Here is an 11,487-nt window from a genome sequence, read left to right as displayed (position 1 = left end):
ACTTCTTTAATAATTCGTTCAGCGAAGCTCTTAGGTCGTGCATGCCTTTTATAAATACTTGGTAGTAGTTCGCGAGGCCTAAGAAGCTTTGTAAAGTCGTCACGTTATGTGCTGCTGGAATGTTCCTAATTGCTATCGCTCTTCCTTGATCAGGGCGTCGACCATCTTCACTTATTATTTGTCCTAAATACTTGATTTCGTCTGGACAAAACTCACATTTGTTTTCTTTCACCTTGAATCCGTAGTCGTTTATTCTTGTGAACACTTGTTTTAAATGCTCCATATGTTCACTTATGGACGCGCTCCTAATGATTATGTCATCCAGGTATGCACAAGCACAATCTAACCCGTTCAGAATTGTGTCCATTGCTTGCTGGAATATCGCCGGCGCGACTTTTATCCCGAATTTTAATCGGTTATACTTGAATAACCCTTCGTGTGTGTTAATGCATAAAATCTTTGAGCATTTTTCTTCTATCGGAATTTTTTGAAAATGCGTCGGACAAATCTACTTTTGAAAAAAATTTTCCCACCATTTAGTTTGGCAAAAATCTCTTCCGGGCTTAGTAAAGGGTAATGGTGATCTTGTAGCATATTATTTAACCCGGTTGAAATGTCTCTGCAGACTCGAATTTGTTCCGATTTCTTCTTTACGTACACCGTAGGCGCTGCCAAAACGCTAGTTTCGATTTTTGATAAAATGTCCGTTCTTTCAAGTCTGTCTAATTCGCTATCTATTTTGTATAATCCGGCAAACGGCACGTTCCGTTTTTTCTTAAATACTGGTGTTGCATCCTTTTTTAGCTCGAACAAAGCTTTAAATTTATTACATCTTCCCAGTCCCGTTGTAAATATTTCTGGGAATTCGTTCTTTAGTTCATTTTTTAATATTTTCTGACGTTGTGGTGCAGCTGGTTATTTTTTTTACAAAAAGCGTTCATCGGTTTATCCAAAACGTTGAATTTTTCAATAAAATCTGTTCCCAATAAATTCTTGCTTTCTTTAATTACGAAGATTTTCAATTTCTTCGTCGTGCCATTTAAATTAATGTGCAGGACGACTTCTTCGAATTTGATTTCGTCTCCTGCCACCGTTCTTGCACCCTTACGTGCCTTTTTCAGAGTCGGTTTATCCAGTTTTTTTTCCAAGTACTAACGTTTATTACCGACAAATTTGCTCCAGAAAAAATTTTAAATTTTATTTGTTTGCCGAAAATATTAACTAACACATATTTTCGTAAATTGTCTTTCTCTTTGTCGTTTGTTCTCATTTGGTGAACTCTATATTTTGTTCTGCAACAAATACTCTTATGTCCGATTTTGTCACAATTGAAGCATCTGATATTTTTGTAAGGACAATCCTTTTCCCAATGTTTTTATCACATCTTCCGCAATTATTACTTGGTTCCGCTTTTCTATATATCTTTTTTACTTGAATCGTAATGTAGTTTTCTGTAGTTAAAGTTTGAGTATTTATAACTCGCGTAATCTTTTGGATTTTTACGAGTCTCACACTTTCTTTGCCCTACATTTCTGCCAGATTTTTTAACCTTCCTTATGTACGACACTCCTTCTTCTTCTATATCTCTTGAGTCTTTTTTAGTGATACTGCCCTTTGACAATCTTCTGCTAACTTTTGCAGTGTCAGACCTTGTTCTGTCTCTAACTTTGAGAGAACGCGTCTTCGTATCTCTGAATTTTTTGTAGAGACTAGCCTCTGTGCAAAAATTAAACATTTGAAGTCGTCCACCGTAAGTTCCGATAATTTAAAATTGTCGCAGTGTTTATTCACTACTGACGCATATGTCAGATAGTCCTGCTCTTCCGTTTTCTTAAGGTTCATACACGACCATCTCTTGTGAAAAAGATACGTGTTCGGTCCGAATAACTCCTTAAGAAGTTTTACGGTCTCAGTGAAATCTAACTGATTCGTTCTCCTTGGCAATATGAAATCAACAAATTTGCAATGTTCACTGGTACCAAGCTTTTGAAGTAATAAACTTACTTTCTTTGCGTTTGACCAGCTTTCGCAATCTGTTTCGAAAATATCTTCATACCGCTTGAAGTATGCCTCAAATTTTTATCCTCTTCGCATAGGTACGTGAACACATCTATGCTATTCACAATTGTTGCGTTGGAAAAAGTCGTATTGCTTTCCTGTGCAGAATTAGTCGTTAATCTTTCCAACAAATCTTTTTGAACAAGTTGCATTTGCTCTATACATTTAAGAAGCCGTTCAGTCTGTCTTTCGTCTCTTTCTTGTAGTTCTTTTTCTGTAATTCGTCTCTTTCTTGTTCACGTCTTCTCTGTACTTCGCCTCTTTCTTGTTGACGCATTTGTATTTCCGCGAATAACTTGATAAGAGTCTCCATTTTGTTTTTCAAATTAGTAAATCAGTCACTTTTACAATTTCCTTTCTTTAATAACTACGAACAACTGATTCCTTTTGTTACGTTATTAATTACGTACAAGAAAGAAAAAAAATCCTTTCTTAGTACACTGAGAAAAAATTTACTTTTTCTTTCAAACTTAACGGTATCCTAGCGAAACACTTTTTTGTGCACTTTGCGGAAAGGGTTCCTGTAACTTTCAAGTTTTTTTTTTCGTAGGCACTTTGAAGTAAAGTGCTTGCTGTTTTATTTTTTTTCAAGTGTCTCGAGTTTTGAATTTCCTCTTCAAGTAGTCACAAAAAAATATTGGTGTTTTGCAAGTATCCAGCGTTTGAATATCGCGTTCGACAATTTCGTAGTTGCTGCGTTTTAAACATTGAATTCCCGAGTGAATTTTTTTTCAATCTTTGACGAGTAAGTATTTCCCGAATACCACTGTTGAGTTTGATAGTGTATTTTCTCACGCGTAAATCTTTTTTCGAAATCCCGTCGCCACTGTTGTGTCTGTATTAATAACAACACGAACACAGAAATAAAGGTAAAACAAATATATTAAGACGAAAAGATAATACATATTTACAAAGATGCAGTTGTACTGCAGTTGGAAGATTGTCAGGCAGAGGGCGTGTTAAAGTCTTTCATGAAGCAACCGGCACATGCGTCTTGCCTATCTGGCGTTCGAACACAGCTCCCCGGTCTTGCTGACTTGATACCTTTGTGTGTATCTTGTTCACCCACGTATGCTAATTAGTGGGCGTCTCCACAACAGTAACAGAGGAGAATCTGTTGAAATTTGGTTTTATGGAACAGTTATTTGATCGGATGAAATATGTAAACGGTGAAAACAATTGGAACACAATGTTTTTTTTCGTGGAAATAGCAGATTTGTCGATTTAAATCTGCTCTTTAAATTTGTTATTTAACCATTATTTTGGAAATCAGTCCGATTTGATTTTATAGAGCAGCTAGCTTATTGGTTTAAATGAGGTACAACGGCGCAGTAGTACTCATTGTAAAATGCGTGCAAAATAAGAAGAAATTTATTTCTGGTTGTATCTGTTCTGTCTTTCATAAGACACAAACGTTATTTTTTCGTATTAGTAGTAGAAAAATGAGAAATTTACGTATTTAAGTGGGGTTGCGTAAATTGAGGTGAGGCTCGCTAAAGTGTAACAACCGGAAGAAATTAATTTGAAAGTATCGCTTGCTAGAAGAGGTATACCTTGCATTATAATTTAAGATATGCCATCTTCAACATGTATCAGGCATTTGGATTTCTTATGGTCAATCGATAGCTTATTGTATCACTTATCTGAGATAGATTAATGGAACGCCTCTTCTAGAGTCAAGTTGTGTGAGATTATACGGTAAACTAAAATTACTTGATGTATGTCCCTGCTAAAATTGATCTTGCACAGTTACTTGCACATATCTTACTTGCTTGAGTTGGCTAGACTGTCTCACTGAGCCACATTCTCACTGACGTTCAGTCGTGTGATCCCATAATCAGCCGACCCCGAATGGAGTTGAAGTCCTGATAAGAGTCACTGTTTTCGCAAGCTACCAACTCGATTTAACATAATAACGTTTATATATATATATATATATATATATATATATATATATATATATATATATATAAATATATATACGTATATATATATGTATATATATTTAGTAGAAATGATAATAAATAACAACTGAAGAAAGTGCTCAATACTGTTGTAGAGAAAATATGCGTTTTATTTTTTATTACCGTATCTTTCTGTTAAGTTACATTATTGTTTCAGCTACCCGGCCGTTTTTTTTGTCGTCTGTAGCTTCCTCAGACTTTTACAGAAATATTCGTTATGATGGGATGAAAGAGTGAATGATGTCGCACCCCTCCCCTGACATCATTCACTCTTTCATCCCATCATAACGAATATTTCTGTAAAAGTCTGAGGAAGCTACAGACGGCCAAAAAAAAAACGGCCGGGTATGTTACAATAATTTAACTTAACAGAAAGATACGGTAATAAAAAATAAAACGTATATATATATATATATATATATATATATATATATATATATATATATATATATATATATATATATATATGATAGATAGATACGACCTTAACGGCAATGTATATATACTCAAATAGATGGAGTTGCAATGGAATCAGTCCTCGAACCGACCCTTAGTGAATTCTAGATGACAAGTCTCGAGCGTGAAATATTTCAAAATAATATAAAGCCGCATGTCTATGTACGCTATATGGATGACATACTTATTTTATTGGAAATTAATGAACAGATATACAAACTAGAGAACAGCTTATAAAAAACTCAATCCTTAAGTTAACAGTAGAATTGAATAATAGCAATAAACGTACATTCTTTACGTCCTTATTGATACGTCCAATAATACTTAATAATAATATTAGAACAGATCTGTATACAACAACTAACAAGCATGAATTCCAGCCACCTGGATTTAAGAGCAAGTGCCCACAACGGTACAAAATAACTACAATCAAATATTTTGTTAAATCGCGCAAAACTGATCTCAGCCATTAGAAAAGCATTCCTTATCGAAAAAAAAATATGTAAAGCAGGTACTCATCAATAATTACTTTCCCAACTATATTGTTGATGATTAAATAAAACTAACGCTACAATCCATGCAAAACCCAAACAATAATATTAGCCAGCAACATAATGTCAACTCTATCAAGATATTTTATCAAAACTAAATGCAACCAAATTTTAGAGTTGAACATCGTCCATAGATACTTAACTCTTGTTGATAGCAACAATAGAATTACATTTATTATTTACTATAAGAAGTTTGGAACTACAAAAACTCGTGGTTTAAAAGAACTCATCCCCGGCTATAAAAACATTAGAGCAAACCAATGTTGTATATAAGTCAAAATGCCATCTAGGAGAATGTAACACGCCAAATAAACATAAGACTACTACACACATAGATATACGGTATGATCACATTGACATACCGGTTCTCTTCAGATCACCAACGTTAAGCAACGTTGACCCTGGTTAGTACCAGATGTGTGACCATTTGGGAATTCTAGGCGCTGCATGTGCTCTCCGCGTATCTCGGCATTTGTTTCCAGTAGCCTTGTACCTACAGTCCACTTGCCACTGGTATTTAGCAACATCGACTCAGGAGAGGTGTGGTTGGAGATTGCGCAATTCCTGCTACAAAAATGTTCACTTCATGGGTATCCACAGTCTGTTAAAGACTGAAGGAGCCCTTTTTTTAACTACATTCATTTGACATACAACAACGTTATCCGCCGACATACATTTAAACACTCGCACCATATAACCAGCATTTAATAAAAGAACATCACAGCCCCCTCTCGAATCTTAGTATAATCCTTATTGATAATACACAAATTGAACAACACAAAAACAATTTTTAAAAGTTAACAATTCTCGAAGTATTTACTTTAGAACCCAGCAATTAATAACAAGGCATACGAGAAAAATAACAACGCATTAAAATAACAACGCATTAAAATAACAACGTATTAAAATTTCTGGCGTAGTGCTAAGATTGGTCCAGGGACTCGTGATTTTAAACTCGGATTTTTTAATCGACTTAGTTTTTTTTACTGACATTTAATAAACTTTTTATATACCTTTAACTTGACACAATTTCTTGTGTATTTTACTTGACATTTTTCTACTTTCCATTTCTGCTCCTATTCACTTTCACCTCCATGAATTCGACTTGAAGTTGATTTGCAATCGAATCAAAAGGGCTGGTATGGAACTTTCATTAATATCTTTTATTTTGATATAAAAAGATTATACGGAAAATAGAAAAATAAAAAGGAATCATAAAACAAAGAGTCTCTGTTGTATTTAATAATGTCTGCTTTGAATATGCTTTATATATATATATATATATATATATATATATCGAGCTTTTACATCTGGTTGAGATTACTTTATAAATATTAATTCTGTAATATTTATAATATACTTTAATTTTACCATCTTCGATCATTTTGGAAAATTTAATTGTAATTTTTATTTTATTATAAGCTCCCGTTTGGTTGAGATTTTTATTCTCTCCAGATATGTTTGAAAAGGAACACATTCCTCTATCTGCCAAAAATATCCCTATTCCTTCCCAACAAGAATATATCCACAAATTTGTTCTCGCTTTGAACACTTTCCTAAAAAATATAATGTGGAAGGCTTATCACCATGACTTAAGCATTAAAAATAAGCTTAAAGTGCCTATTTCCTCTGAAGACCAACTTCACCCAGAAATCTTAACAAATGAACTCCCTATCAACTCTCATAGAGAACAAAAGAAATTCGAAAGAATTGCTGCCAAATTTTATGGATTAAAAACCACTGCCCACCCCAAATACAACCATTACCTCGAGGAGTTTGAGAATTCCATGTTAAATTTAGTCAAAAATATTTAATTTAAGAAACAAAAACACCATTATAATCCGGTTACTCGAAAAATAAATAATTTTGCCGAAAAAGTTCAAAAGAATAAACATATATTCATCGCTACTAATAAGACAAAAAATTATTATATACTTGACTATCCTACATATAGAAAACTTTTGTGTAAAGAACTTAATAAATCTTATAAAATAGTTCCTCCTAAGACTTTAGATTCCATTAATTCTGAAGCTAAACTTTTACTGACTTCTATGAATATTCATAACTTCACTGAAATAATTTCTTCGGGTACTATATAATAATAATAATAATAATAATAATAATAATAATAATAATAATAATAATGAGAATAATATTTCTCCTAACAGTCATCCTAACACTAACAACACTCATTATCCCCTCCAAAATACTCCTCATACAAACATTATCCCACCATTTGTTGAACGCTATGAACAAAAATCAAACTATTTAACTAATACAAATCAGCAAATTAATATTAATACCAAGCCTTGAGCCTTTAATAAAGTACATACATATATCGGCGCTACTTCAACATTAATTAAGAAAAGAATATCAAAGCACATTTCTTCTTTTAACAACCATAATTCTAATAATAACCAAGCAACTTCTCTAACCACTTTAATTAAAAAAACTTTACTCTAACAATACCCCCTTCTCAATCAAATGGACTATCATAAAAAAGTTAAGTCTTATACTCCAGGCTCTAAGTCATTTCGCCTCTGCACAACCGGAGCTATAACTATAATTACTTCCCCTCAAAGTAACAATATAATAAATTCTAAAAATGAACGGATCTCTTTCTGTAAACATAAGTCCAAATTTAATTATGGCAATTTTGAAATTGCATAGTCATTACTTTTACCTTTTATATAGATATAATTTTTTTTTAACTATATCGTTTTTCTACTTACTTCTTAATACTTTATAATTTAATAATCCTTTATTTTAATTCTTTATCTCTTCTTTATATGGCCGGTTTTCATCGGAATTTTCTGCTTTATTCTTTAAACTTTCCTATCTAATATATCAATCTACCCACACTTTCATATCTTGTATGTGTATTTACATATACTGTACTATATGCTTTTACTTACTTTGTTTCTTGCTTTTTCCTGAATTTGCATATACCGGCCATCCTCTCTCCTTAAATAATTTTTATTTTATTTTTTTATTTTATATTTTATATTTTATTTTTTATTTTTATTTATTTATTGTTTATTTATTATTTATTTTCTATTTATTTATTTATTTATTTATTTTCCATTTAGTGTCTTCTAACAACTCTTGCTGACCTTTTTTTAAGTGATGATCTTTACATTTTAGTTGACCTATATTATTTTGCCCTATATATTTTTCGCGCCTTTAACCTTTCCTGTCTGGGTCATTTTGACATTTGTTTCTCTATTTATATTTAACTATCACCATTTTTCTCCTCTTTTTCTTCCTTGATCTTTCTTATTTATATTTATATCTCGGCAGTAGAATGTAAAGCAAAGCATATCTTATTTTTTCTTTTATTAATATTATTAGAATTTTTTCCTTTTTTCCTTGTACACATTTTTGTGAATTTTTCCATGGATTTCTGCCTTTGGATGAGTATGGACCATCTTCTTCCAAATACGGGATTTTTGGATTTTTCTTGTGAAAATGGAAATTCAATTAACTTTCTTGATGTTACATATTTGAATTTTACCGTCACTGGATCATTTATCTTCCACCAGACTATCCATTCATGTGTAATCACCTTTTTCTTTACCATATTCCCTTTGCTTCACTTTTTTTTTGTTTTCAAGTAAGATCTTTTACTTATTTGTTGTTTCATCAAATACTTTTGCATGTAAATTCGATCCCGCATTTTGCTAATTCCTATCCTCTGATGAGAAGGAAAGTATTTCTCCGAAACTCCGTGGATTAAGGACTATCCACTTATCTAGTGTTTCCTGTTCAGATTAAATATGTTTTGAACTCATTTCAAAGTGTTTTTTAACATGTTTTATTAACTGTTTGCTCGTGTATATATATATATATATATATATATATATATATATATATATATATATATATATATATATATTGTTTTGCATGATGTGGTCTGAAGGTACAAACCCGGCACATAAATTTCTTCATGTTTTTTTTTCGTTAACTGCGAAGACGTTTATTCATAAGATTGGAAAATTACATGTTGGTGTATACTTTTAAAATATCTTCTTTTTTATTGCAATATAAAACTGCAATACTACGGTACTTTAATTACCTTTATAATTGACAATCACCTGATCCTGAAGAAATTGCAAAACAGTCTTCACACATATTTAGTGACAATGTAATTCAGAAGTTTCTTATGTGTCGGTTTAACAAAACATATTCCCCAACAACCAAGCACAAGTAGTATGCCCGGCAACATAAAACAGGGAATTTTTCGACACCGTTGACTAATTGTAGAAGTATACAACGACAACCAAATGAATTCTTACAACGAATACTGCTAGTATATATATATATATATATATATATATATATATATTTATGTATATATATGTATATATATACACACACACACACACATATATATATATATATATATAGATAGATAGATTTAGTTATAAATATATATATATATATATATATATATATATTTCCCCAAAACCTATGTTCTTGATTAAGGGGAGACTAAAACTTGTTGCTATGGTTTCAAATGATCTGAAATCACAGCAAGGGGAGACGTGGTTCCAAATATTTCTCAAATGTAACATCTCCTCTCTTTTGGAAATATGGTTCGATTATGAATATCTCTTGCATCATATAGTCTTTATACACTGTGAAATTTACTTGTATAATCAAAGAGGAGAGATACAACATACGAGAAATATTTGGAATCAAGTCTCCCCTTACTGTTATATCAGATCATTTGAAATCATAACAGCAAGTGTTAGTCTCCCCCTCAATCGAGGCAATAGGTTTTGGGGAAATATCAGATGTTTTGTAATTCATATGCAAAATTAGAAATATAAATGACTATGATTGAAACATTGGTAAAGGTGAAGTATCTTTCTACCTATCTCTTCCGAAAGTAAAAGTCGCCAGATAGTGTAAGAAACTTAAATAATTGGATTTTTATTGGATCGTTCTTTTATGGGTTTATTTAGTAAGTTTAAAAAGTTTTTAATGGGGTCAAAAATGTGTCAAAATAGAGAAAAATCACTATACATTCTGTACACTTATATTATCTATTAACGTCACCAGCTTTGACTGCCACAGTCTTGCTTTCTGTTTCGATTCTAGCTGATGGCATCCAAAATACTTTTTATAACTTTTGAAATCACGATTCTCTAATAATATATACAAAATCTGGACAAATTAAAAATCTATATTTAAGTGTATTTTGTGTAACAATTAAAGTCTAATTGGCAAAATTTAGTTCCTCGTATGAACAAGTTTATTGTTATTATAAGATATCCGCACAGAACAGATGTGAAAAAAGGTTATATATTTTGAAAAATATCCATGGGTGAAACCGAAAGTATACATTCGCGTATAATTGTTTTGCAGTGGAAGAGAAAATTGTCGGAAATAGAGCGTTTCCTATATTACGGGGCGTGATTGTATCATAAACATATTCGTGTGGGCGGCCGGAAGTAGCGAATACATCTTCGCTACTTGAAACTGAAATAGATACAGCACTCAGCTGTCACTTTCAAACTTCAGTCATACGAAATATTCTGTGTTTTTTTTATCTCTCCTCTCTCCACAGACACACATATATGTACATATACCTTTGATATATTTTTGTATAAATATGTAGGCGTCGCTACACATTCGTGAGTATGTTTCAGTCAACTAGATATTGGATAGAGCATACTCATGAATATGTAGTGATACCTAAAAACGATATCTTGCGCTACATTGGTATAGAATACTCTTGTATAAGCCTTGTTAACTTCATTCGATGTTTTACTTCTGGATTATATCAACCTGGAATATATATATATATATATATATATATATATATATAGAGAGAGAGAGAGAGAGAGAGAGACATAGGGGCGAATCACATTACTAAGGAGCAGTGGCGGCTGTGCCTGAGATTATTGGGGGTGCTGCTGCTTCAAAACTTTTACGCATTGTTTTAATATCGTGTAAAAGAAATTCGAATATGTAAGGAAATATTTAATCAAATAATAAACAAACATTCAAATAAATATTCAAATATATGACACAGGCAAATAACCAATCACAAATGGATAATACGCAAAAACTTTTATTAAAAATATTTTTTAAATTGTGTACACTTTACAGAATAATAAAAATAATATATACATTTATTCCTTTTAAACTTTTCAGATTGAATAAAGGTTTGCGTTTTGGGTTTTTTTTTTTGTAATTTTTGCAAACAAACGAAAAGCATTTTTAAGAATACATTTTATTTACAATTTTTAATAACTTATTTTTTTTTATAAAAACAAAAAAGAAAAACTTTGAAATTTAGGAGTGTAATATTTGAAAATAGCGTTTTATTTAATAAGTTTTATTTCCAAAATTTATTTTTTAAATGTATTCATAACAAAACGTATTTGTGAATAAAATGCAAAATAAAAAAGTTTACATTTTTATATAGTGAGCAAACAAAAATATTAAAA

Source organism: Euprymna scolopes, chromosome 11 (assembly GCF_053919585.1).
Source record: "Euprymna scolopes isolate OS-2025 chromosome 11, ASM5391958v1, whole genome shotgun sequence".
Taxonomy (NCBI): domain Eukaryota; kingdom Metazoa; phylum Mollusca; class Cephalopoda; order Sepiida; family Sepiolidae; genus Euprymna; species Euprymna scolopes.
The sequence above is the reverse complement of the archived record's forward strand: the minus strand, read 5'-3'. Positions refer to the sequence as shown.